The 21,481-nt window shown below is 47.2% G+C and overlaps 1 non-coding gene across 1 annotated transcript; it reads right to left on the bottom strand.

Annotated features, from left to right (window-relative positions):
- Window positions 1–3,307: 3,307 nt before the first annotated feature.
- Trnak-cuu lies at window positions 3,308–3,380 on the bottom strand. Its single transcript has one exon. It is a non-coding gene; the product is annotated as a tRNA-Lys (tRNA).
- Window positions 3,381–21,481: the final 18,101 nt, after the last annotated feature.

Here is a 21,481-nt window from a genome sequence, read left to right on the forward strand (position 1 = left end):
TGGGAGAGGATTTTTCTAAGCCTGGCTGCTTCAGTTGTATTTTCAATTTCTGAGCAGAAGGAATGCCACGAGGATCGCGATGCCTTCCTGATGGCTTTTTTGTATTTTGCAAGGGCTGTCTTGTAGGCGGTCCACAGGTCCTCCTCATTTCCTGCCTTGGCCCTGTTAAAAAGGGTTCTGCAGTCCATTCGGGGGAGATAGTTCTGCTGACCACCAGGGAGGTTTTCTTTTTCTTTTGGGCTTGCTATTGAGGCAGGTCTTTTTTAGTGCATAGTTGCAGGCTTCTGTGAAAATTGAGACTAGTTCGTTTAGACTAGAAGTTGTTTGAGGGTATGGGGGGAGATCCACTGGGAATTTCCATGCCAGTGTATCCATGCCAGTGTACTTGAATGGTCGGGAGAACGATGCTCTTTCTTTGGGCAGGACACCCATCAGTTGGCTTTGCAACCGCTTTTTGTGGATCACACATACTTTGCACGAATTTACTACTGCTTTCATCAGGTTCGTAATTCTCGGAATCCAGTATTTTGACCGGATGAGGCGCACCATTAACTGGTTACCAGCATGGAGAGTTATGCGGTGTGTGAAATTCGCAAGGAGGCGAGAAAGCAGGCAGTTATACGGAGGAATCACTGGATGCCGTTTATTGTATTGAAGGCTTTCGGAAGCCGCCACACGGCCGCACGCCCTGATCAGTCCTTGCGGATCTAGAAACGGGTTCATGCTTAGGATGGAACATGAACTTGGCACTGGACGCTGTTCACTTAGGCAGTGATATTCCACAGGGAATTCTCTGCGCTGAGTGTTCGAAATTAGGAACCGCTCGGCGGCGGCGATTTCAGTGGTCAGCAAATGCACATCAGATGGAGATGTCTGCTTCCTGCACCGCTGTATAAAGCGATGAACATAAGCAAGGACACGTAGAGCTTTATCAAGCTTGGAAAAACGTGCCAACAACTCTTTAGAAGGAGCTTTTGCGAGATGGACTTTCAGAGCACGCTTCTCCAGGTCGGTCACCGGAGCGTTGTCGACCTGAGTTGGCCATTGGTTGCGTTGATTTTGCAACCAAGTCGGCTCGTGCCACCATAACTGGCTATCGGCTGGATATTGGAGGGAAACTCCTCTACTTGTCAGGTCTGCTGGATTATGCTCAGATTGAACATGACACCAATTCTCTGTTTTTGTGGCCTGGGCGATCTTCGTCACCCTATTTACTACAAATGTGGTCCACTGGCACGCTGGCTTGCTTAACCATGCAAGCACTATTGTGGAGTCCGTCCAGCAGTAAAGTTCGGAGTTGATCGTAGGCATCTGCGGAATGATGGCTGCAGCCATTTCGGAAAGCAATAACGCTCCGCACAGCTCCAGTCTTGGGAGCGAAACCGTTTTGACTGCTGCTACCCGGGTTTTCGCGGTTAGGAGTTGCACCATAATGGTGCTGCCCACTTCTACGCGGACATATATTGCCGCCCCATAAGCCTATTGCGATGCATCGCAAAAGCCATGATGCTCGACCTTGAACTCTGGATGAAACGAGAGCCAGCGTATCTGCTCTAAAACCGAATAACTTTGGAGAAAATTAAGCCATCGCTGAGAAAGCTCATTTGGAATGTTTTCGTCCCACCCAAGCTCCTGTAGCCAAATCTCCTGCATGAAAATTTTAGCTCGAACGATAAACGGTGCTAACCAGCCTGCAGGGTCGAACAATTTGGCAATTTGGGACACTAATTGGAGTTTTGTAAAGGACGTTTCAATAGCCAACTCTGGCGGAACGAAGAAGAATTCGTCGGAGGTTGCCTTCCAGCGAATACCAAGGGTTTTGGCAGTGCTTTCTGCATCGATCTCGAGAAAATCAATATTTAATATTGTTTCGGAAAAGTATTCGTTGGAATGGAGTGTGCTTCGGATCTACCCAGATCTGCCGATACATTTTTTCGATATCGGCGCACGTATCGGAAATAGCGCCACTTCAGAATTTGAATGGTCAAGTCGGACGGTAAGACAGGGTCAGCATGAAGGATATCATTTAAACTGGTACCATTCGATGAAGGGCTGGAGGCATTGAATACTACACTGAGTTTAGTAGTTACGCTCTCCGGTTTTAAGACGGCGTGATGTGGCATATAATAGGCGTTGCAATCATGGGTAGGAAGAACTTGTGAGGAGTTAAAACTCCGCACAAATGCGAATAGTGATCGCATAAGAAGGGCCTGCCGTTGCCAGTTACGCAACAAGGCAAAGCGTAGTAACGGTAGTGCGAAGCCCGGAGAAAGAGAGTTTGGAGACTCTGGGCTGGAGAAAGAGAGTTTGGAGACTCTAGAGAAATAGAGTTTGGAGACTCGGGAAGTGGAGAGAGAGAGGATGGAGACTCCGGACTTGCTGAAAAGAGAGTTTGGAGAGTCAGCAGGTTTAAAGGCAATTAACGGGACAAATCGAACTTTGGACCGGGCCAACGGTTAAATCATGGACTTTGGATCCGGAGACTGGAGACCAAAGGGATAAACCGTTAGAGGAGGCCTATATAAACAGGCCGAGCGCTGGAAGCAGGACGGTCAGTCAAGGAAAGCAAGTGTACGAGTCAACAGCGTTATAACGAAGTCAGCAGAGGAGCTACGATCGTGATAGTCACCAAGGAGCAAGATCGCTACGTCAAGACGTTCGGGACGAGAAGGTCTCCGAACTGAGACGCAGGTAGCTGAGGTCCAAACGACGAAGCACGAGTAGCCAGGAGGCAAACAACAGGAGAGGCCAGACCTAAGCGGGCACCCGAGGAAGCGGCAGGGATTGTGGTGTAGACCCGGTGGACTGTGTAGGAGATCGCGTGCTTGAACCAGGCGATAGCCTGGTGTGTCCGTGCAATCCAAGCAGGCGTGGTACCGGCGCCACCAGTCCGAACCAGACGTGGGGTTGACGCGTTGTTGTTCCACAGGCGTTTGCCTTGGGGATCACAGCCGTGAGCTCTGTGAGTCTGCGTACGACAACAATTCCCAGCCCACGCAACGAGCGCCCAACAACGAAGGTCCGCGCCACCCAGGACGACGAAGGCGGTAAGACAGTGGAACCAGGCCGCCGAGCAGGACACCCAGATCCGAGGCCACGACGAGAGAGCAGAGGCGTCCGGACAATTGAAATACATTGTAAACTGAGATCAAACAAAGACCCGAGAACGAAACTGCGAGTGTTATTACTGGTAACCGGGTGATCACGTTATTCTATAAATTTGGTGGGACGAACACACAAACTCTACTGAGCTAGCCGCACGTATTCCGTAGCGAGCAGACCAACAAAATCAGTTCGTTACATCTGGCGCCCAACGTGGGGCACGAACCCACGACCCTGAGATTAAGAGTCTCATGCTCTACCGACTGAGCTAGCCGGGCAGTAGACACAAATTAAGCAGTATGGGTAGAAGTTGGATCTACCGTCTTAAAAAGGAAGACTTCGCATATGTCGCACAGAGGTTGCGCATATCGCTGTCGGGAAGGACAGAGGACATGCGAAAGGCTCTAGCGGAGTACTACGCAGAGACGGAAAACGACCCACAGCTCACAGCAGTCTGGACAGAATTGGAGGCGGCATATCCAGACAGACCAGGTCCAAGCGTACAGCTGACAAACCCCGAAGGCGAAGACCTCATCGCAAGCCTGAGCATGGAGGAAATACAGCGGGAAGGTCAACGGAGGGAGACGAGCAGGGAAAGGAGGCCAAGTACAGAAAGACCCAGGCCCAGCCAGCCAGTCTTTTCGTTTTGACGGAGAAGAAAAGCCCCTCGAATTCCTGGAGCAGGTGGAATGGTCCGCAAACACATACGGTTTGGACCTGAACATGATTCCCCGAGCCATGCCGGAATTAATGCAGGGAAAGGCTCTGAAGTGGTACATAGCCAACAACAAGCACTGGAGGACTTGGGCCGAGTTCATTGACAGTTTCCGGACGTATTTCCTGCCCAGGGGATATTTCACGAAGCTCGCGGACAAGGCAAGACAAAGGAAACAAGGGTTCAGGGAGGCATTCAAAGACTACATGGTCGAGATGCAGACCCTGATAAGACCCCTTGGGTATGGGAAGAAAGAAACGCTGGAGCTCATCAAGGAGAATTGCACGCCAGACCTCCGAATAGCGTTCAGATCCTACCACGTGGACGACCTAGAGGCTCTCATGATCCTGGCAGATGAATACGAGGAACTGCACAGGGAACGGGAGGCATTTGCGGAAGAGCACATATACAGCCGCAACAAAGCCCCGGCCGCAACACACGTCACGTGCAGAAAGTGTGAGGACTCAGGAGAGCTAGGCACGCAGGCCCAGGGACAGTGGGCACGATATACCCCGGGTCAGTCTGGGCGTCATAACACAGCCTTATGGAGGCCGCCAGTCACAACCCAGACCCACACTGGAACGACTCGTGCGGGTAACTCGGGTCAACACCCAACACATGTGGCCAATCCACAAGAAGCTTGTCGCAGGTGCGGTGGACACGACCACTGGGCAAGAGGCTGCCGGCAACAGAGGCTGCTGTTCTGCTGGATGTGCGGGAAAATAGGAGTCCGAAGTACGGAATGCTGCCAGAGAGCGGGAAATGGGCAGCGATCTCAGCCGCAGAGAGGCGAGCAGGGGTCGCAGGGTGCCGCCTCTCCAAACTAACTGGAAAATTAATCGAGGAGGAGCAGCAGTTGTCCGCAGCGGTAACGATCGGTGGGGACACGTACAAGGCCACGATCGACACCGGGGCAACAGCAAGCTTCATAAGTGAAGAGCTGGCGGACAAGCTGGCTGCCCGTGGAGCGATTACAAGGATACGACGGCAGGTTAGGTTGGCAGATGGAAGGTGCGGCGAAATCAACGCAAAGCTTGAAATAGGAGTGGAGTTCGGCAACAGGCGACTCGTCATGGGCCTGCTAATATTACCAGGGATAGTGGATGCGTTGGTGCTGGGGTGGAATTTCCTCACGCAAGTCGGGGCCGAGATCAAGTGCGCCGGTCATGAACTCCGAATACCGGCCAGAGGCAGACAGAACGGGTGGCTCGAGGAGAAGTTGTCGGTCGCAGTAGTCCAAAAGGACGGCGAAGAGGACGACGTAAACAAATTCCTGGAAACAGAGCTCGCAAAGTTTCAAGCCATGACCGGAACATCAAGTATAGCCGAGCACACGATAACCATGAAGGACGATAAACCAATTAAGCAGAGATACTACCCCAAGAATCCAAAGATTCAAGGGGAGATCAACGCGAAGGTGGACGAACTGCTGGAGATGGGGATGATAGAGCACTCAAGGAGCCCATACAGCTCACCCATAGTCATGGTGAAGAAGAAAACGGGGAAATGGAGACTATGCGTGGACTTCAGGCAGATAAACGCGAAATCCATAAAGGATGCCTACCCGATGCCACGGATAAACTACATCCTCGACCAACTAAGGGAGGCGCGATTTATAAGCAGCCTGCACCTAAAGAATGGGTATTGGCAAATACCACTGGAAGAATCAAGCCGTGGGTTCACGGCCTTCACGGTCCCAGGGAAAGGGCTGTTCCAATGGAAGGTGATGCCATTTGGGTTACACTCCGCGTCGGCCACATTTCAACGGGCCCTGGATCAGGTGATTGGACCAGAAATGTCGCCGCATGCATTTGCGTATCAAGACGACATCATCGTGATTGGCCGCACCCTAGAGGAACACAAGAGAAACCTCAGGGAGGTATTCAGTCGCTTGAAGAAGGCGAACCTGAAAATAAACCCGGAAAAATGCCAGTTCTTCAAACAAGAACTTCTGTACCTAGGGCACCGCGTCACAAGCCAAGGGATAGGCACAGACCCAGAGAAGGTAGCAGCGATAGCCCAGCTAGAACCACCGTCATCGGTCCGAGAACTGAGGCAATACCTTGGAGTCGCATCGTGGTACCGACGTTTCGTGCCTGACTTCGCGCGCATTGTAAGGCCACTCAACGACCTCCTCCGCAAGGGTACCAAGTGGACATGGTCACAGGACCACCAGCAGGCCTTCGAGGAGGTAAAAGCCAGATTGGTTACCGACCCAGTCTTGGCGTGTCCCGACTTCGGGAGACCGTTCATCCTGCAAACGGACGCCAGTGACTACGGGATTGGGGCTATCCTCACGCAGGACACAGAAGATGGCGAAAGGGTCATTTCATACTCCAGCCGGAGGTAGCATACAGGAAAGGCCAGTTGAACGTGGTAGCAGACGCATTGTCGAGGCAGCCACTGCCAGAGTCGGACTCAGCAGTACCCGATATGCTGAGAAGAACGCAGGACAAGGGGGCCGAATCAGAGTGCAGCTGGATCAAGGAAATGCGAGAAAAACTAAAAGCACAGCCTCAAAAGTTCCCAGACTACGTGTGGGAGGGTAGCACCCTTTACAGGCAGATTCCGCATAGAGCAGGGAACGAAGATGTAGTGACCTGGAAGCTATGTGTTCCGCGGCAGCTGAGAGAAACTGTCTTGCGTGAAAACCACGATTCCCCAGCAGCCGGTCATGTAGGCAGTCGGAAGACGATTGCACCTTCTTGCAGCCCGGTACTACTGGCCAGGAATGCAGAGAGACGCAAGGGCCTACGTTCGGAAGTGCGAGGACTGCGCCAGGTTCAAACCAAATCAGCGGCAGGCGGCGGGAAAGATGTTGACACAGATCCCAGAGGAACCCTGGGCGACAGTGTGCGCCGATTTCGTCGGACCACTAGCAAGATCGAAGCACGGAAACAGTATGTTGTTGGTACTGATCGACAGGTTTTCGAAGTGGACGGAGTTGGTGCCTTTGCGAACAGCCACGGCGGAAACGTTGCAGAAAGCGTTCAGGAGTACACGATTTGGAGTACCGAAGGTGGTGATCACGGACAACGGCGTGCAGTTCACGAGCCGGGCTTTTAAGAAGTTCCTCAACGACATGGGGATAAAGCAGCAGTTTACGGCACCGTATACCCCACAGGAGAATCCGACAGAGAGAGCAAACCGCACTGTGAAGACAATGATAGCGCAGTTTGCCGGGCAGAACCAGAGGAATTGGGATGAAAGGTGGCCCGAAATCATGCTGGCTGTGAATTCCAGTGTTTCAGATTCCACAGGCTACTCACCGGCATTTTTGACACAGGGCCGCGAGCCAAGGCTACCGAACGCACTCTATGACAGAGAAACGCTAGGTACGGGAAGGCAACCAGAGTCACCGGAAGGAAACGCTAAGAAGATGAGAGAGGTCTTCGAGATTGTGCGCAGGAACCTAGAGAGGGTGTCCCAGGACCAAGCAAGGCATTACAACTTGCGGAGAAGGCAGTGGAAGCCAAGCGTTGGTGAAGTGGTGTGGGCCAAGGAGCACCATTTGTCTAAAGCGGCTGAAGGGTTTGCGGCCAAACTAGCTCCGAGGTTCGATGGACCGTACCAAATTGTGGATTTCATATCGCCAGTGATATGTAAGATTCGCCACCGGACGAACAAAAAGGAACGCACGGTACATGTCAGCGACCTAAAACAGCAGGATCAGGAGGAGAATGGTGACAAGAACGTGGAGTCGGATCCATCGGAAGGCATGCAGGAGAACGACAACACCTGAGAACGGACTGGGTTCGGCAGCCGTTCTAGCGTCAGGCCGAGGCGAGAGTCAACGGATGCGGACCGCGAGCGAACCAGAGTATTGCCGCGACAACCACCATCAGGGAAGAGTAAGGCACAAACGACGGGAAGTTGAGAGGGACAGCACCTGAGAACGGACTAGGCTCGGCAACCGTTCTAGCGTCAGGCCAGGACGAGAGTCAACGGGTGCAGATTATGTATCTAGCAACCGTTCTAGCGTCAGGCCAAGGCGAGAGTCAACGGAAACGGACCACGAACGAACCAGAATCCTGCCTCAACAACCACCGGACCAAGGATCCCACATACTCCCGAGGAAAGGGGAGGGGCGGTACAACAGTACCGCAAGGCATGCCAAATAATTCTGCAGGGAAAAAAAGTCGAGGATTACAAGGATGATACGTTTTGTTTATATTCCAACTTACCGGCAAAAATTTGTTTATAGTCATCAAAGCTTAGGGAAGGGGGCGCCTCGATCACAAGGCGGTCGATCGGCACTCGATATTGTCAATCGATGGGCAAAAACATTGGAAAAAGCAGCACATGACGGGTCACACTATGGAAATACCAGGGTCACCAAGTGGCAACGCCGCCCCAACGGGAGTTATCGGGATCTATCGGTAACAATCGATCAACGGCAAATGGTGTGACCAGATGACGAGAAGACGGAAAAGTGGAATGCGGGAAGAAGAGCGTAGAACGAAGAAGCATCACGAATGAACAAATGAGCGGCAAAGTTTGAAATTAAGAACGAGGAATATATTCAAAGGAGATCGGCGCTGTGGAACTCGAGATGGAGCTGTGAGCGTCGACGGAATCCCAAGAGTGTTCCGCAGGTAACCGCAAGGCCGGATTTTAAATTTTCCCGAAGAAAGGGGGAGATGTGAGGAGTTAAAACTCCGCACAAATGCGAATAGTGATCGCATAAGAAGGGCCTGCCGTTGCCAGTTACGCAACAAGGCAAAGCGTAGTAACGGTAGTGCGAAGCCCGGAGAAAGAGAGTTTGGAGACTCTGGGCTGGAGAAAGAGAGTTTGGAGACTCTAGAGAAAGAGAGTTTGGAGACTCGGGAAGTGGAGAGAGAGAGGATGGAGACTCCGGACTTGCTGAAAAGAGAGTTTGGAGAGTCAGCAGGTTTAAAGGCAATTAACGGGACAAATCGAACTTTGGACCGGGCCAACGGTTAAATCATGGACTTTGGATCCGGAGACTGGAGACCAAAGGGATAAACCGTTAGAGGAGGCCTATATAAACAGGCCGAGCGCTGGAAGCAGGACGGTCAGTCAAGGAAAGCAAGTGTACGAGTCAACAGCGTTATAACGAAGTCAGCAGAGGAGCTACGATCGTGATAGTCACCAAGGAGCAAGATCGCTACGTCAAGACGTTCGGGACGAGAAGGTCTCCGAACTGAGACGCAGGTAGCTGAGGTCCAAACGACGAAGCACGAGTAGCCAGGAGGCAAACAACAGGAGAGGCCAGACCTAAGCGGGCACCCGAGGAAGCGGCAGGGATTGTGGTGTAGACCCGGTGGACTGTGTAGGAGATCGCGTGCTTGAACCAGGCGATAGCCTGGTGTGTCCGTGCAATCCAAGCAGGCGTGGTACCGGCGCCACCAGTCCGAACCAGACGTGGGGTTGACGCGTTGTTGTTCCACAGGCGTTTGCCTTGGGGATCACAGCCGTGAGCTCTGTGAGTCTGCGTACGACAACAATTCCCAGCCCACGCAACGAGCGCCCAACAACGAAGGTCCGCGCCACCCAGGACGACGAAGGCGGTAAGACAGTGGAACCAGGCCGCCGAGCAGGACACCCAGATCCGAGCCACGACGAGAGAGCAGAGGCGTCCGGACAATTGAAATACATTGTAAACTGAGATCAAACAAAGACCCGAGAACGAAACTGCGAGTGTTATTACTGGTAACCGGGTGATCACGTTATTCTATAAATTTGGTGGGACGAACACACAAACTCTACTGAGCTAGCCGCACGTATTCCGTAGCGAGCAGACCAACAAAATCAGTTCGTTACAAACTTGTCGCATATGCTTTAAGTCGAGATATTCCTGGATCACCGAATCGTATCTCGCTTTTAAGGCCTCATCTCTTTTTAGACGCTGCTCATTTCTTAAAAACTGAGCCAACGCGAAAGACCTGGAATGCTCTAGCCCGGAACCGATATGTTCTGGGTCGCGAAAAGGCAGAGTAACGCCATATTTGCCGCACTCGTTTCTCGTGGTCGTTTGAAGGAAATTCTTCTCGCACATGGAATCGGACCCTATTACCAACTTTATTGGTATATCCTACACCTCCCAAAATTTGTTGAGTAGTTTGTCCAGTGAATTATCGTACGCGTGGGAGATCTGCGTCGAAAAGGAGGAAATTCTGCTTTGTGCTGAGGCTGACACTGGCCCAATTAGTATCCAGCTGAAAATGGTCTCTTGCCCCAAGAGAGAGGCACAGATGTTGGTTTTTCCTCCACTCAGAAGCACCGAAGGCAGAATGTCGGCTCCGATAAGGACATCTATTTGTGCGTTCTCATATAATTTTGGATCCGCCAGTGGGAAATCGGGAAGATGCCGAAGGAAATTTTGCGGAATTGGGTAGGAAGGTAGATTTCCGGCTAGTTAAGGGAGGACATAGGCCGTCGTCTCCAACTGCAACGCGGGCCTAGTCGGAGATCGGATGGTGAAACTGCAGAGCTTCTTGGACTGAGCGGATACTGTTTGGTTTAAGCCTGAGACTTGGGCTTGAACCACCTGGAATGGCAATCTAATTAGATTGAACAGTCGCTCGGTTATGAATGTTGCCTCTGATCCGGAGTCGATCAGGGCGCGTGCCTTAAAGTTAGTGCTAAGATGGGAAATATTGATTACGACAGTGCCAAGAAGGATAGCTCTTGAGCCCGTGGCGAAATAATTTTGAACACCGGCTTGCTCATTTGGAACGAAATTAGCCTGATTAGCAGAAATAGGCCTTGCAGGATTTGAAGGACTTGAATTGCTGGAAAAGGGGTTGTTTCGGTAAAACAATTGTGCGTGCTTTTGCACTTACGAAGCTGATGTCCCTTTGCAAAGCAGTTTAAGCATAACTGCTTCCGTTCAATGTAGGCTGACCGGTCGTCAACCGACATTTGGAGAAAACGCGGACATACACGGACAGGATGGTTTTCCTTGCTGCACAAGTCGCAACTTTTCGATTTTGGAGACACTTTCGTCTCATAGGAATTTAGTTTTCTAGAGGGCCCACTTGAGTTCATCGCTTTGGAGTGCGACTGAATTGGTACGGACGGTCTCACATCATCGATGGCCTCTAGGGTTCGATGACGTTCTGTGAGGAAGGTGTTCAGCTCTACCCATGTCGGGATGTCAGCTTTCTTATGGAGCGACTGCTCCCATAAGGAGAGAGTTATCTTCGGGAGCTTGGATGAACACAGATATACCAGCAGGCAGTCCCAGTTCTCAGTGCTGATGCCTGAAATTTCTAAGGCAGTCAAACAACCCTGAACAGTACTTTGCAGTACCTTCAAGGCCGCCCCAGATTCCTGTGCTATCGACTGCACATTAAACAGTATTTTCAACTGACTTTTTACCAACAATCGTTTATTTTCGAAACGCTCTGTTAGGTTTTCCCACGCAGAGCGGAAACCCTCGTTGGTGAGAGGCTCAAATTCGCTTAAGCGGTCAGAAACCGAAATGAATTTGGCTAGCGCTAGATCGGAAGCAGCCATATTTTTAGCTGTGCGCTGTACTGGGGCTTTGGATGGAGTAGCACAGTCGTCGGAAATCTGCGCAGGCGTTTTCACCGAAATGCTTGGAATTCTTGGACTCTTGGGCCCTTGTGGTGAAAAAATAAACCTGGGTTTGTCAGCGGATAATTTCTTCACGGTCACGGTCACACTTTTGAAAATGTGGACTGATTCCTTAGACTGCACTTAATAAATTTAAGCTTGCCGCCGTGAACGGTATAAAGCAGCGGAAAAAGACCGTATAGGATGTAACGGGTGAGAAAGTGGTGTAAAATTTAGGAAGTGGAAACGCCGTAGTTTCGACTAATTGGACAGCTGACTCGGAGTGAACAGCGAGTTGTATAAATGACCGGTGATTTATGGTAATTAGGTCCACCTGATTTACGGTTGGAACACTTGGAATGTGGAACACGGTGAAAAAAATGTTTATTTACCACTGGAAACGGAGAAATTAGAATGGTGGAATTGGAATCTTTTCTTCTAAAAACAAACACAAATTAATATCCAAGCAATACAGGAAAAAATATTTGTCGGGTGAACGACTTATATTTGGCGGTCGTATTATTTATTTATGGATGAAAAAAAAATTATTGTCTTGTAGTATTTAAAATTTTTTTTGAAAATTTAAAAAATAATTAAATAAATATACAAAATTTATTTGTTAAAAAAGAAAAAACCGCTTTTAATTTATTGCTCGGAAATTGATTTGGAAATTTATGGAAAAAATTGATGGAAAACAAAACGCCTTTACCGCGTCGGAACTTGAAAAAAATTTTATTTGTGGCTTGGATTTGCCGACGGGAAACAATTTACACTTTGGTATATGTTTAAAAGGAAAATATGTCGGTAATATATGTGGATGTAATATATGCAATGTATATGTGATATGTTGATGTAATATATGTTGATGTTATATATGTTGATGTAATATATGGAACTGGTGGGTAAATGTTTAATTAATATTTTATTTGGAATGGCCAGAGGGTATGTGTTGTTTATTTTGTTATTGTATTCTTCGATAGCAAATTCTATTAAGTGGACTGCGGAGTTAAAGAAAAAATGTGTTGCGAAAAGAATTTGGCTTGCGTTGGACACAGTGAAACGAGAACTGAATTTTTTGCCACTTTTGGCAGAGCTTTGGACTTTCACTGAACTTGGCACAAATTATTTTCACTTTTTCACATTTGGAATTTTGCACTTTTCGGACTGAATGAATATTTAAATATATTCGGAAATTTGGACTTAGAAATTTTCACGAATGAGGGTGAAAAGAGAACGGTGGGTAATATGGCGGCTCTCGTAGGAATGAGTAAGTACTTTTCTTTAATTGCCTTTTGTCGGAGAAATCCGTTAGATTTGACAATAAATCTTACTGCAAATTGAACGAAATTGGATTTTGAAACCTTTTGCTGCAGACTGGCAATTAAATGGAATGGAAATTTCGTACTTATCTTGTAATTTGTTCGCTGGTGGACAAACTTGAAAATCTAGGTGATCCGGCTCGAAGGACCAAAATGTATGGTCGAACTGTCCTGTCCTGGAATTTTGTGGTGTTGCTGAAAAGAAAAACACTCGAATTGGCGAACACTTGATTTTTCTTTATTGCGCGGGCGCGACCGGGCGTATGTTTATTCGTAGGTAGTAGTGTTGTTGTTATGCTAATAAGTTAGGCTCTCCCAAGCGCAGCGAAGACTCCTTGGAGACTTTGTGGTGAAGAGCGAGAGAGCGTGAGCGGGAGCGTAGAGCGGGTGACAGTCCAAACCCCGTAACTTGGACACATACATATACATTCGTGCACCAATAATTTGTAACCGAACAATAAGAAAATATACACAAACAAATAGATAAAAAACAAAAAAAAATACACTAGGTAAAGGTTATCTTTCTTTAGATAAATATATGAATGAATTAGTTGTTTTTCTGCGGCACGCTTCGGCTGCTATCCGACTCTCAGATTACTTGGATTAGGCCCTTGTTTGGAAAGTCCACGCTATTACTTTGTTCTTGCTGATATCCACATTAACAAAAATACACCAGTTCACTTGTTCTTTGTTTATTTGTTTTGCCGTTTGCGTTTTAATTATGCACTTATTGGGGTTGTGGGATACTGGATACGATTCCTTCCAGGGCATGGTGATGGCCGCGTCTCCGCTGTACTGATCTATTGTACATGTTTACTAGCTTCAATATTAATAGGGCGGCAATGAACTCCAGGGTATGCTGCACACCTGATATTTCCTCTTTGTGGTCGATGACCTCCACGGATATGATCACATTGACGGTGTTGACGGAGGCTTTAGACTCCGCCCATCTTGAGACTTCTATGGAAGGGTTTTCCTTGTGTTGGTCCTGGATACGTCCTGTTATTCTAAGGGTTGATAGAGTCTTCGCTCCTCGACTTTTCCTTTGACTGAAGTTATTCTCGGGTATTGGCTTTCGGGTAGTTAGTTCGAGTCTTCCCGGATAATTACTTTCGTGTGTTCACTTTGAGTCTTCCCGGCTATAGACTAACGGATATTCGCCCGGGTACGGGTATTCACCCGGGAATTGACTATTTTATCGGTGGGCCACGGTCTTTTTATACCGGCTTAGAGTTTTTCTGATCTATCGGTCTTCTATGCAAAGGGTTCCCACCTACGAGTCATATTTCCCCAATTTTGGGAGTCAATACCCCCTCGGTGAACTGTGCCCGTAACTGGATTATGTTTTTTTTTTTCTGTGACCCATTGCGGTCGCTGAACTGGTCACCGGACACTCGTTTATTGTCGACTTGCATTTTCTTTGTCGCAATCCGTCTGACTCAACGCGATGATAGTACCCCTTCCCCTGCTTTAAATTCTGGTTGTGAATCTTTAAAGTCTTATGATCTTAAGAAAAGGGTGTACGTAACAGGCTCGAAGTGATCGATGCGTTTACGCATGGAATGACTTCGCAAACGAAAATCGTACGTAGCCTCCCACACAACTCTTGGGTGTTGTTCATTTGGGAGAGGATTTGCGCCAGCAGTGACCTGACCAGTATGAACTGCGCCGCAACTCTTGGGTGTTGTTCATTTGGGAGAGGATTTGCGCCAGCAGTGACCTGACCAGTATGAACTGCGCCGCAGTCTCCTGGATCTGGGTCCGAAAGTTCTCGGGGGTTACGTTGGTCATTGTTGTATGTTTGCTTCTGATACCATGTTCCGCTCTCCGCCAATACATAAGTTATGAACCCTTTTCCCTTTCCCTTTTGTCGGCAGGCGACACAGCAACAATCGCGCTGACTGCTACGCCAGACAGCGACACTTCTTGTTGTTGGTCGCGATCGCGCTGCCGAAAAACGGCTGCATCTGCATTCTTGTTGCGGAGCGGCAGAACCGCCGGACGTTGGATAAGCGACCGCCGACTTGGTGGCGTCCGCTTACCCAACTGCTTTGCGGAGTCGCCCCTCACCCCGCACCGGCCGCGAACACTTCCCACGGCTCTGGAGCCGTAGCTCTAGTGCGAATCAGGCCCAGCGGCAGAAGTCAGTCTTTTCCTGACAGCAGAACGGAGCCGACAGCAATCCAGCAGTTATAAAATCGAGTTATCTCTCTAAGAATATTACAATAAAGCGAATTTATAACGTTGAAATCCATCGTCTCGTCTATTTCTGAGGATCGCCACCTTCACCTTTGTAGAATAACAAGGATGTTGATTACACTCACTAGGTGAGCTATTCAGTGACAAGAGCTCGTCACACCACCTGGCAACCATGGGTTGCATAACTGGCGCCCGAATCAAAAGATTAAATAAAACAAATAAATAAAATTGAAACAAAAAAAAGAAAAAAAGGAATGTGGAAAAATTAGAAAAATTAGAGTGACAGTGATGTGATGTGACAGTGAACAGTTAAACAAAAATACTGTCTCCATCCAGGAGCAATATACGCGGGCGCAAAAGCGTCTTCATAAAAAATAATAGTGAAGGCCTCTGTAATGACCCACTGCGGCGATTTGCCTACACTCGCTGTAACCTATTCGCGAGTGCAATGTACCGAAGGAAAAAAAGGAATAAATAAAATGAAAAGATGAAATAATCACCAGATAAACTCTAACTAAAATGTGCGGTAATCTGCTGGATTGGCTGAGTGGTGTGGAAGCACCCGAGGAAGCTGCCCAGTAGATTGTTTGGCAACCGTACCATTAGTAGGCCAAGGCCAAAAGTTCAACTGTCACTAAATTCACTCGTCACTTTCAAAAAAACCAAAACCACATGAAAGAAAAAAGAATAAAACATGAAACATAAACGAATATAAAAAACGATAAACCATTGCCCACAATTACTACTAGAATTTTCTAAAAGAAACATCTTTATCTTTCCTCAGATTTTAAGAAGTACACAACAGACAACAATACACCTCAACACGCATACATCAATTGTCAAGGGTGAGTGAAACCATATCTACATCCAGTTTGCGCTTTTCTATAATAAAAAATAAAATACGTTCTAAATATTGATTTTCTATAATAAAAAATAAAATACGCCCTAAATATTGACTTTCTAAAATAAAAAATAAAAATACGTTCTAAATATCAAGTGAACGAACTCTTGGTTAACCTGTTCGATCCTATCTACTTCCGATACCCCCACGCTCGTAATAATGGAAGAAATTAAAGAATCCCTTAACGCGCTCCTTGCTCAGTTGACCGGGTTGCAGGATGTTATGAAAAAGATAAATGGTAGGCTCAGTACGCTAGAAACCGAAAACGAAGGTCGTAATCCGGTGGTCACGCCTCCGGTGCCATTGGCGCGTGCGCGCAATGAATACGAATTGAAGGAAGTCTTTACGCTTCCAGATTGCGTCAAGGAACTTCAAACATTCAAAGGTCAAGCCGAGAGATACGTTTCCTGGGTGAACCGTGCGCAGGAAATTCTGAACGATTACGAGGTCATCAAAGGGAGACCTCTGTTCCGCGCCATAGTCTGTCACATTAGGCAAAAAATAAGAGGTGAGGCTGAGGAAGCTCTTGACTCTTATGGGGTTCAAGATGACGACTGGCCGGAAATTAAGAGAGTTCTGGCACTGCACTACGCGGACAAGCGCGATGTGCGCACGCTGGAATATCAGCTTGGCCAACTGACCCAGGGGAATAAAACTCTAGAGGAATACTATTTGGAGGTGAATAAGCACCTTTCCCTAATCCTCAACGGATTGAAGGCTATGGGTTATCCAATGGAGGTAGTTAGGGCCCCCTCTGAACACTCGAGGGACAAGGCTCTTGACGTCTTTATCCGGGGAGTGGGCCTCTAGGCTTCTGGTCATGCGCAGACCAAAAGATTTACAAGAAGCATACTTCTTTTGCAAGGAGTTACAGGCTGTTGCCCCAAGAGGGGGTCACTTTACCCAGTCCTCCGCGCCAGCGAGTTTCGTACCAAATACCCGGTTCTACCGGCCGCCAAACGCTCCTCGCTTTTCTTCCCCCTATCAGGGAAACGGTAGACCTTCATCAGGCTTGGGATATGGTGGGCCCCAAAACAACAACCGCTTCCAGGGCCCGAGACCAGCCATAAAAATGGAGTCGAACCGGTCGGGCCAATCCCACCGCTCAGATTATAGGTCCCCCCAGAACGAGGGTTCTGGAATAAAGCGAACATCGAACGAATACCAGAACCCGTTCCAAAGGGCAACAAAACTATATCACATGGAGCCCATACCCGACCCTTCTATTACAATTCCTGTTGAGCATAGCGGGGTCCTTCCAGCTGACCCCTACTACGATCAGCTCGGTACTGAGGACGCTAGGATGCCTCGCCAGGAGGCTGTGGAAGAGAGGGACGACCCTGAAATGGGAACTGAGGGCCCAAATTTTATGACCGAGGCCTCTCCAGCGTCCCATACCTAGAATACGAAGGGAAAGATGGGGCTAAATTACAATTTCTGATCGATACCGGCGCAAACAAAAATTTCATCAGCCCCAGAATCGCCGCCGGGTCGACTGTCCTTCCTATCCCCTTCCGCGTCCAATCGGCTACGGGCTCCGTTACAATAACGCGCTGCGTGGCCGGGAAGTTTTTAAAGAAATTAGGAAACAACCTGATCCTTACCTTCTTTGTCCTCCCCGGACTGAATACCTTCGATGGTATCATAAGGGACGACACCCTCAAAGATCTAAAGGCTTTAGTAGACAGGAAGAACAACTGCTTGGTCATATACCCTGGGATAAAGATCCCCCTTCTTGCTAAAAGGTCCCCCAACGTCAATGCTTTAATAGACCCAACACATCCGGATGGTGTAAAACAGACCTTAAAGGCCTTTATTGATGAGTATTCGCAGCTCTTCGACCCCTTGTCACCGGGCAAGGCCGTCGATACTTGTGTAAAGGCAGAAATCCGCACAAACACTTCAGACCCAATTTACGCGAAAAGCTACCCCTACCCAGCGAACTTGAGGTCTGAAGTGGATAGGCAAATCAGGGAACTCCTGAGTGAGGGTATCATACGTGTGGATAGTACCAAAAAAGCCGAAACCGGATGGCGAAAAGCAATGGCGGTTAGTCATCGACTTCAAACGGTTGAATGCGGTCACGATTTCCGACACCTATCCGATCCCGGACATAAATTCCACACTGGCTAGCCTCGGCGGAGCCAAATATTTTACAACACTTGACCTTACTTCGGGGTTTCACCAAATACACATGAAACCATCCGACACCGTGAAAACAGCATTTTCCACCCTTAACGGGAAATATGAGTTCCTCCGCCTTCCCTTCGGCTTGAAAAACGCCCCGGCTATCTTCCAACGCATGATCGATGATGTCCTTCGGGAACACATCGGCAAAATTTGTTACGTATATATTGACGACATCATCGTCTTTAGTAACGACTATGATAGCCACTGGGAAAACCTTCGCCTGGTCTTTGAATGCCTTAAAAAGGCCCGGCCTTAGGTTAATTTGACCAAAACTCAATTCTTGTCCACCCAGGTTGAGTTTCTCGGCTATATCGTCAGTCATGACGGTATCAGAGCGGACATTAAAAAGGTCGAAGCCATATCAAAAATGAAACCCCCTGGCAATATCAAGGAACTGAAAAGCTTCCTTGGGATGACATCCTACTATAGAAAGTTTATTCGCGATTATGCAAAAATCGCCAAACCTCTGACCAATTTGACCCGCGGGCAATCCGCTCGCGTTAAGGCGAACCAATCTAAAAGAGTCCCGGTCGAGCTTGATAACACGGCCCTACAGGCTTTTGACGACCTCAAAGCAACCCTATCCTCTTCAGAAGTGCTTGCCTTCCCAATTTGACCACAGATGCGTCTAACTATGCTCTGGGAGCTGTATTGTCAGAAGACATTGAGGGAAAAGACCGCCCCATAGCTTACATCTTGCGCACTCTGTCCAAAACTGAAGAAAACTATGCCACTATAGAAAGTGAGATGCTTGCTATAGTATGGGCACTGGACAACATCAGGTCCTATTTATATAGCGCTGCATCTGTTAAGGTTTATACAGACCACCAACCTTTGACGTTTGCGCTAGGGAGTAGAAATTTCAATGCCAAATTGAAACGTTGGAAGGCGAGAATTGAGGAGTACAACTGCGTACTCATTTACAAGCCTGGTAAATCCAACGTCGTTGCCGACGCCTTGTCCCGTATACTTCAGATGAACCATTACCTTGATGAGTGCCGTTCGGACACTGCATCGGCTACTGAAGGGGACTCCACCATTCATAGCGCGGACGAAGACTCGTCTCACCTACTCCCCCATGTAGAAGTTCCCATTAATGTATACCGCAACCAATTAGTTTTCGATCCCAACCGATCGGAATATTTGTGCGAACAACCGCACAGGGGCTTCGTGCGTCATCTCATCCCAATTGGAGTTGGTCTTTTATCCGATTTGGTCGTTACCCTGGGAAAATATCTCAAGCCATCGGTGATTAACGGGGTTAAGATTCCGGAAGTTTACCTGTCATCATTCCAACATCAATGCTTAGAGAATTTTGCCTCGTTCAAAATACGAATAACGCAAAGGTTGGTGACAGATTTGTCGGATCCCGAGGAGGTTTGCGAAGTTATTGAAAAAGAACATCGAAGAGCTCACAGGGGCGCTAAGGAGGTGCGCCTGCAAATTTTGGAGAAATTTTATTTCCCTTAGATGGCCAGCATCATCCGCAAGCAACTCTCGTCGTGCGAGTGTTGCAAACTTTACAAGTACGAGAGACACCCCAATAAACCACTCCTTCAATCGACACCTATCCCAAAATATCCGTGCGAAATCCTTAACATCGATATTTTCACCTTAGAAAAGAAAATCTACTTGAGCTGTATAGACAAGTTCGCCAAATTTGCCAAGCTCTTCCCATTAGAATCAAAATCTTCAATTCATCTACGGGAAAGACTAGTACAGGTGTAATGTGCACACATATCGAATAAGCACTGTATCAAATCAGAACATTGGGAACAATCACATTGTAGCACTTTTGCAACAATGTTTATGTAAGACTTTTCAGTTCCCAGGCATATCTTGAGTGCTCAGCAATCTGACCACACAAGAATGCTATTCAGACCAGAAGTGCAGAGTCGGCATAATTGGCATGCGCGACTGCTCGATCTTTATGTGCACATGACTCTCTTAGACAGCGGCGCTCTCGCTGCCAAAGTTAAGTACATAAGAGCAAAGCAACGTCTCTGCCGACGGCCTCTCTGCCGGCGCAGACGGATTGCATTTGGCTAGCTTGGACTCTTCAAGACCAAGTACAAGCAGTCGTAAAAGAGCCTTCAATATGTCCTAATTGAATATTAATGAGTCTTAACAGAAGTTGCAATTACACTGATATCATACTGAATCTCTATTTCAATAAAAGTAATATAAAGAACATAAAAATGCATTACAATTATTACATGGCGACCGTGACATGGTCACTTAAGCCTGTAAAACAAAAATAAAAAGAAATATATAAAAGTTAAAATGCGAACAATGTAAAACAACAATAAAAAGAAATATATAAAAGTTAAAATGCGAACAGTGACCATTAAAAAATAAAATTGTGACAATTGATCAAACCCGGACGACAACAGAAGCCGGAAACTGGAGGACTCTGCTCCTATCGAGCAAAGGGACGCACCTACTCTACAAGAGGCACTAGGGGTGTGTCCAAACGATGGACCACGCCCACTCACAATAGCTGAGTATAGGGCAAGAAGACAGCCGAAACCAAAAATAAAGAAGAAAAGAAGCGGCAAAAGGATCAAGCTTCTTCAACAACGGAGATTAATAAAGGACCTAATAAAGACGGCAACTACAGAGGAAGAGAAAACTAACCAAACCAAAAATCTGGAAGCGATTGAAGCCAAATTGTGCAGTGGTGCGCAATAACGCAGTTGAGGCTGTATTTAATACCAATGCCCCAATCTGCCTTAATATTAAGAATAAATACCTCAAGCCGATGCGTGAAAACGCTGCTTGAAAAATACTAATCTCTGTTAGGCTTTTACTAAAAACATGTGTACGGTATTGAATTATATAGAGCAAAACATTGTAAACCGTACACATGCCCTCTAACTAACTTTTTCTTGGACAGGCATACGTGTAGAAAGAAATTATAGCAATATACAATTTTTAATCAAAATTTAATAAATAAAAAAATAATAATAATCGTTCAATTAACAACAATGGGTTGGTTCGGATCTGACGATAGTCAGACCAAAGACAACACGGCTAATGTCGTGAACAACGTCAAAATTGTAGATCACACAGAAGATATTCAAGCACTGTGGGTTTTACTCCTAATTTTGACAATTACAAGTGTGGCCCAGTTCCTTCTGACGTTGTACATAAAACATAACAAAATATTAAAAAGAAGATATAATATATGAGTAGGGCGAATAATCTAGACAGGGTTTAGAAAAAAAAATTTTAGCTTTACAAAAAAAAATATATATATATTATCAAAAAAACAAGAAACTAAAAAATATAATAAAGAATGAGTATATAAATATATACTAACAAGTAGGAATATATAAAATAGTATGGAATGGAACGAGTTATGTAAAAACATAACAAGAATAAGAAACGAATTTGAAAAATCTCATAAATGTTTGTCACAAAATAGACCTATTTTAGGACCAACAATAAAGAAACATGCAAATATTCTGGTAAATTCCTTCAACGAAGCACGAATACTAGTGTATGATAACA

The sequence above is a fragment of the Drosophila teissieri genome, unplaced genomic scaffold (assembly GCF_016746235.2).
Source record: "Drosophila teissieri strain GT53w unplaced genomic scaffold, Prin_Dtei_1.1 Segkk125_quiver_pilon_scaf, whole genome shotgun sequence".
Classification (NCBI taxonomy): Eukaryota; Metazoa; Arthropoda; class Insecta; order Diptera; family Drosophilidae; genus Drosophila; species Drosophila teissieri.